This window comes from Poeciliopsis prolifica, unplaced genomic scaffold, assembly GCF_027474105.1.
Source record: "Poeciliopsis prolifica strain line A6 unplaced genomic scaffold, Auburn_PproV2 SCAFFOLD374, whole genome shotgun sequence".
In the NCBI taxonomy this organism is placed as follows: Eukaryota; Metazoa; Chordata; class Actinopteri; order Cyprinodontiformes; family Poeciliidae; genus Poeciliopsis; species Poeciliopsis prolifica.
This window is the reverse complement of record NW_026562749.1, coordinates 5,001-12,500: the sequence shown is the minus strand read 5'-3', so window position 1 is coordinate 12,500 and position 7,500 is coordinate 5,001.

Genomic DNA, 7,500 nt, shown 5'->3' with positions numbered 1-7,500 from the left:
TCTCCTGGGTAGAATTAAAGACAGTTTAGCAAGTCCTGGTTGTTCCCTGGCTGAGGCCAGAGGTCAACTGCAGTGTACTTGAGCTCCAGGCCTGGTTTCAGGTAAGTATTTTGGCTGTTGGTCCTGCTCCTCTCCTCCCCAGGGCCCTGGTTCTCTCTCCTGGGTAGAATTAAAGACAGTTTAGCAAGTCCTGGTTGTTCCCTGGCTGAGGCCAGAGGTCAACTGCAGTGTACTTGAGCTCCAGGCCTGGTTTCAGGTAAGTATTTTTGGCTGTTGGTCCTGCTCCTCTCCTCCCAGGGCCCTGGTTCTCTCTCCTGGGTAGAATTAAAGACAGTTTAGCAAGTCCTGGTTGTTCCCTGGCTGAGGCCAGAGGTCAACTGCAGTGTACTTGAGCTCCAGGCCTGGTTTTCAGGTAAGTATTTTGGATGGGGTAAGTATTTAGGCTGTTGTTCCTGGTTCTCAGAGAGGCTGCAGTCCTGGTTCTGTGTTACCGGGTCACTGTGTGTGTGACCTGGGTAACACAGAACCAGGACTGCAGCCTCTCTGAGAACCAGGAACCACAGCCACGGTTGTTTGTCACCCGGGGCTCTGCAGCCATACCTGGGAAGAGCCTCTTTTGGCCGCACGGTCAACTTCAACTTGCGGAAAAGCGGGTAAAATGAATTCCATCCGGGCAAGCCATACATGCTTTTAAAGGTCTCGCTGAGGAGAACAATTCGGCGCGGGTCCTGCCCGTTTCCGCGGCTTCCTCGATTTTTAAGCCGCGAAAGAGTGCCGTTTTTCCGCCCGGTCAACTTCAACTTCCGGTAGAGCGGTGAAAACGCTTTCAACCCGGGGAAGCCATATATCCCCGTGAAGGCCTAAGCCAGGAGAACAATTCGGCGTGGGTGTCGCGTCTCTACGCGGTTCCCCCGCTGCGGGGCAAGCGGCGGAAGTCGCGCCGGAAAAGCGTTCGAAAACCGGTCAAAAAGGCCGAAATCCGGGAAAAACGCACCACGGGCCGGTAGCCCGTGTTCCGGAGCACAGCCCTGTGCGGTCGAATGATTTTTAGCACGTTCACAGGAGCCGGGAGAAATGAAAAATGGCTTTCCAGGTGTACAAAGGATCGCCCCCCCTTGACACCCGCTTAAGCCCCTGCCAATCGGGGAAAATAGCACTTTGAGCACACAGATGTCCAAAGCCCCGCCGGCAGGATTACAACAGAAGGTTTTGTAAGACCACCTAGCCCTGAATATGAGCGTGCCTTCGGCCGTGGACCGCTCCAGGGCATGTCCCATGCACCAGATCTGCCAACAGCATGGATGTCCGAGCAGCAGGCTGGAGAATCGGCCCGGGGATGCGGCCGGAGATGCCCGGAGATGCAGCCCGAGCAGCAGGCTGGAGAATCGGCCCGGGGATGCGGCCGGAGATGCCCGGAGATGCAGCCCGAGCAGCAGGCTGGAGAATCGGCCGGGGATGCGGCCGGAGATGCCCGGAGATGCAGCCCCGAGCAGCAGCCATACCATAGCTACAATCTTTCACAGAGGCCGCTGTCCCGGTTCTCTGTCACCCGGGGATGTGGAGCCACGGCTGGGGTGAGTAGCTCCGCAGCAGGCCCTGGTTCTCAGAGAGGCTGCCATCCTGGTTCTCTGTTACCCGGGGATGTGGAGCCACGGCTGGGGTGAGTAGCTCCGCAGCAGGCCCTGGTTCTCAGAGAGGCTGCCATCCTGGTTCTCTGTTACCCGGGGATGTGGAGCCACTGCGGGGATGAGTAGCTCCGCATCAGCCCCTTTAACCGTTCCTGGTTCTCACGGAAGAACAGGATTTTACCCATAAAACAAGCACAAAAACACGGGCAAGAGTCGTTTAAGGAGGCTTTATTGAACCAGCACACATTATTCATCCACAGTCTGCTCAGCGTCGCCCCTGGACACGTCGAAGGTCCTGCGCATGCGGCCAACTGGGTCACACTCAGCTGCATCGCGTAGAAACGGTCCGCGGTTCTGGTGTCGTGACACATCAAGTGTGACATCTGCCTTCGGACCTCCGTGCACTGGGTGTCCCTCGCCTGTGAAGAGAGAGAGAGAGAGAGAGAGTGAGAGGGACCGTGGAGAAAGCTCAAGGCTGGGACGAAGCTCAGGTCTACCTACCATCGTGGCTACCGCGGTGCGTATGTCGGTCAGGGAGGGGGATCCAGGCAGGCGCATCCTCGCCCATGCGTCCCGGGCGAAGGAGGTCAGCTTGTGTACCGGTCCTCCGTTGCAGTTGAAAAACACCAGGTCGGTCTGGGGGCGCAGCTTGCTGCGTATGGTCATCCAGCTCTTTAGCCATCCGAACTCCTCCGGCGTCAGGAAAGAGCTGGGCGCTCCCGAAAGCCCTGGCCGTCTTGTGTTGTCTCACCTGCGGGATGGAGGGACAGACAGACGAGGACAGCAGAGGTGAGTTTCTGACCTGGAATGTGGAACTCTCTGCTGGGGAAGGTAAGTTGTTTGGCTGGAGGTCCTGGTTCGCAGAGGCCCGTGACTGCAGCCTCTCGGTTGATGGGTTCAACCGAGAGGCTGCAGTCACGGTTCTCTGCTACCAGGGCCCCTGGTTCTGCCTCCGGGATGAAGTGCTCGCTGGAACGGGGCACTTACGTTAATGACATAGCCGGAGGAGTCGCGCCGGTGTCCATCCTCGCTTCTCGTACCTCAGCAGCTGTCATGTTGCGGACCACGCCTGCTCTGTGGCCGTACAGAGAAGCGACTAACAGCGCAAAGCAACCGAATAGCTGGTATCGCAGGACCACGTCGTGCCTCCTCCGCGATGAGTCGCGCAAAAGCTCCGGGATCCATCTGCGACACTCCTCCAGACACCTGCGCAGAACCGGCGCTGAAACAGTGCGTTTCTCCTTCTGGTCTTTGACCTGTATCTGGTGCAGGACCACGGTGGTTGAGATCTGCCCCGCGGCGGATTTCAGGGCCCGCGAGACGGAGACGAGTCCGTGCTGGGGCACGGTGGAGGTCTCAGGCGGAGTCTCCGTGAAGTATGTCAGGAACTGACCCGTGTTGACCAGGTACACCTTCACTGTCGTTATCTGCTTGCCCTGCTTGAGCAGGTCCGCCGGCCAGCCGAGGACCCTGTCGGCATCAGCCATGAACCGCCAGGTCTCCAGGCCGCTCTTTCCCTCGGCCATCCTGCGCAGGAACTGGTCCACTCTGCCCATCTTGGACCTGGCGTTCTCCACATGCTTCTTCGACGGGAGGGCACCCACCAGGTGCCTCCTGTACCCGGCCAATACTGCATGACACACTCAGGAAAGTGTACGGTTGTACGCACCGGTTCTGTGGGCTCGGTGGGCTCGGTGGGCTCTGTGGGGTCCGCAGGCGTGGTCGAGGTCGGCTCTGCCGTCTGGATCGCCCTCCTGCGGGTCCTGCTGGTCCTGCTGGTTCCCCCGCTCCGGGAACGTGGCTCGTCGGGGCTGGGAGGCAAGGGTGGTCCCGGCGATGGTGGAGCTGAGCCCCCGTTGTCGTGGTGGTGGTGGTCTACCTCCATCAGCTCAGGCTCCTCCGGCTCCTCCTGCGCCCCCTGTTCCTCCGCCTGCATGTCCTCCTCGTCGTCCTGCTCTTCCTCCTCATCCTCCACCACCGGTCTGCGTGGCGGAGGTGAGCTGCGGGATGGCCGAACCTCCGCCTCTGCCGGGGCCCTGTCGCCTGCCTCCGGCAGGTCCAGCCCGGTAGCCATGGGTGGGTGGGGGTCCGAGCGCCTCAGCTGCCGCAGCTTCTCCAGCGTCTTCTGCCACTGCAGGCCGGCCAGAAGACGCCGCTTCTGCCGCTGACCCATGTCGCGGTGGGACTCCTGCAGGTGCTGCTGCACACGGCGGCCGTCGTACCCGCAGCGCTGCACCGGACACCGCATCCCCTTGACGTTCACCCGGCCCCTGGCGAACGCCAGGAGGACACGACGCTCCACCGGATTCCTAACCTTGTGCTTCTCGTCCAGGTGCTCACGCAGCCGCCAGGACTTGCGTGAGCACACGGGACATCGGTTCACGAACTTGGACGCGGTCATGTTGCTCCTCACCCTGCTGCTGCAAAACTCCGACTGAGGCCGGCGAGCACATGCCCCTGGCCAAGTAGCCGGCGTCCTAATCAGGCCTGATGCGGTGCAGCTGCGGGCAATCGGGCCGCAGCGCACCTGCGGCCGGGCGGGGCGCAGAGTCCGCCCCAAGAGCCGGGATGGATCCAGGGACTGGATTGGCGGTCCCTTCCAGCAGGCGGCCCCCGCATCTGCGGTGCCGCCCTCCCCGGCGTCCGAATCGGCGGTCACCCGGCCGCAAGTGCGGCAGCCCTCTTAGGACCCTAAGTGGGGTTAGCGAAAGCGCCCCTTGGGTCACGCGGATGGGGTGAGCTGACCCCCCCCATCCACGGGCGGACCCCCCCGGTCCCCCACCCTGAGTGGGGCCCCCCCTGGCCCCCTCCCTCGGTGCCGCCCCCCCAGGACCCCCCGGCCCTAGCTCCAGGGCGGAGAGGGGGCTGGCCGGTCCCCCGGGGCCGGTCAGGGCCTCCCCTCTGTGGGGAGACCTGAGCCCCCCCTCCCCGTCCGGAGCCCAAGTCCCATCCGCCTAGCTCCAGGGCGGAGAGGGGGCTGGCCGGTCCCCCGGGGCCGGTCAGGGCCTCCCCTTTGTGGGGAGACCTGAGCCCCCCCTCCCCGTCCGGAGCCCAAGTCCCATCCGCCACAAGCCAGGGCGGAGAGGGGGCTGGCCGGTCCCCCGGGCGGTCAGGGCCTCCCCTTTGTGGGGAGACCTGAGCCCCCCCTCCCCGTCCGGAGCCCAGTCCCATCCGCCTAGCTCCAGGGCGGAGAGGGGGCTGGCCGGTCCCCCGGGGCCGGTCAGGGCCTCCCCTTTGTGGGGAGACCTGAGCCCCCCCTCCCCGCCGGAGCCCAAGTCCCATCCGCCAAGCTCCAGGGCGGAGAGGGGGCTGGCCGGTCCCCCGGGGCCGGTCAGGGCCTCCCCTTTGTGGGGAGACCTGAGCCCCCCCTCCCCGTCCGGAGCCCAAGTCCCATCCGCCTAGCTCCAGGGCGGAGAGGGGGCTGGCCGGTCCCCGGGCCGGTCAGGGCCTCCCCTTTGTGGGGAGACTGAGCCCCCCCTCCCCGTCCGGAGCCCAAGTCCCATCCGCCAAGCTCCAGGGCGGAGAGGGGGCTGGCCGGTCCCCGGGGCCGGTCAGGGCCTCCCCTTTGTGGGGAGACCTGAGCCCCCCCCCCGTCCGGAGCCCAAGTCCCATCCGCCTAGCTCCGGGGCGGAGAGGGGGCTGGCCGTCCCCCGGGGGCCGGTCAGGGCCTCCCCTTTGTGGGGAGACCTGAGCCCCCCTCCCGTCCGGAGCCCCACCGGTTCTCTATCACCCAGGGCTCCGAATTTCGGGGCCGAATATCGGGGCCGAATTCTGGGGGCGAAACGTGGGCCCGATTCCCCGGTCCCATTCCCCGGTCCCATTCCCCGGTCCCATTCCCCGGTCCCATTCCCCGGTCCCATTCCCCGGTCCCTATCCCCGGTCCCTTACCGCAGGCCACCAGGCCTGCACCCGCGAAGGCTCACAGTCCGGGCCATCGCGGGTGCAGTCCTGAAATTTTTCAAAGTCCCTATGCCTGACCAGGGGCGCAGAAAAAGGCATAAAAAGCATTGCCTCCCTGAACACCGCTTAGCCCCGCCCAATCGGGGAAAACGGAACTTCCGTTACCGTTCCTAAAAACCCCACGGCGGGATTTCAGGAGAGAGTTTTTCGAGACCACCAATTCCGGAAGAAGAGCGGATTTTCGGCCGTGGACCCCTCCAGGGGCCTTCGCTGGCCCCAGATGAGAGGTAAGTCGTGATTTATGGGGTTTTCGGCCGTTTTTGAACGTTTTTCCCCGCTCACGGTTCCATGTGTGCAGGAGCTCTCCAAGTCGATGGATCTACCTGCGATTGGCTGGCGGGCTCTGGCCGCTCTGGTGAGTCTGTCCTGGCTGTAATCAGTTCCGTGGACGGCTCCCTGGTTCTTCTGGAGCTCCGTCAGTGTCCCCCAGGGTCTGGCTTCAGCCAAGCCGACCGCAGTGCACTGTGAGCGGGTTACGGCCCGTCCCGCGTGCCTGTCGGAAGTCTGGCTTCCAGCCCAACATCTCCGACCGACCGATAAGCACACGTGGCCTGCCGTGGAGGGCCCCCGCCGGCCAAGGTGCCCCGGCACCGGCGCTTCGGCGGACGGTTCCTCCAGCCCGCAGGCTCGCCTCCAGGCCCGGGCACGAACGCAGCGGAGCTGCGCTTCTGCCCGTGGCCGTCCCTCCTCAGCGAGACCCAGACGCCCCGTCTCTCCCCGGCGGAGAGAGGCATGACTTCCGTGCTGGTTCTCCACCTCACCTGCCATGGATGGCCCCCGTGGGCCCCGGTGCTTCGGTACCGGCGCTTCGGCGGACGGTTCCTCCAACCCTGCAGGACTGAGAATGGAGAACCCATCAAAGGAAGGCATGCCTAATCAGAGAGAACGGCGAAACACATCCAAGGAAGGCCTGACTAATCGGAGAGAATGCGAAACATCCAAGGAAGGCATGACTAATCGGAGAGAATGGCGAAACACATCCAAGGAAGGCATGACTAATCGGAGAGAATGGCAAACACATCCAAGGAAGGCGTAACGATCGGAGAGAATGGCAAACACATCCAAGGAAGGCTTCACCAATCTCAGACGGCTCGGATGCCTCCGAGCCGTCCACGGACCGGCCCCGCCCGGGGTTCGGCCAAGAAGATTAAACTTGACTATCTGAATTTAAAGTCGTAACAAGAACACCTCCGTAGGTGAACCTAAGGAAGGATCAAGGGACCGTCCGTCCTGTCCTTGCAGAATTAGCGCCTTCCCATATGCACACAGCCCAAGTCCCATCCGCAGCCTGAGACCCACCCGGATGCCTCGCTCCAGGGCGGAGAGGGGGCTGGCCGGTCCCCCGGGGCCGGTCGGGGCCTCCCCTTTGTGGGGAGACCTGAGCCCCCCCTCCCCGTCCGGAGCCCAAGTCCCATCCGCCTAGCTCCAGGGCGGAGAGGGGGCTGGCCGGTCCCCTGGGGCCGGTCGGGGCCTCCCCTTTGTGGGGAGACCTGAGCCCCCCCTCCCCGTCCGGAGCCCAAGTCCCATCCGCCTAGCTCCAGGGCGGAGAGGGGGCTGGCCGGTCCCTGGGGCCGGTCAGGGCCTCCCCTTTGTGGGGAGACCTGAGCCCCCCCTCCCCGTCCGGAGCCCAAGTCCCATCCGCCTAGCTCCAGGGCGGAGAGGGGGCTGGCCGGTCCCCTGGGGCCGGTCAGGGCCTCCCCTTTGTGGGGAGACCTGAGCCCCCCTCCCCGTCCGGAGCCCAAGTCCCATCCGCCTAGCTCCAGGGCGGAGAGGGGGCTGGCCGGTCCCCTGGGGCCGGTCAGGGCCTCCCCTTTGTGGGGAGACCTGAGCCCCCCCTCCCCGTCCGGAGCCCAAGTCCCATCCGCCTAGCTCCAGGGCGGAGAGGGGCTGGCCGGTCCCCTGGGGCCGGTCA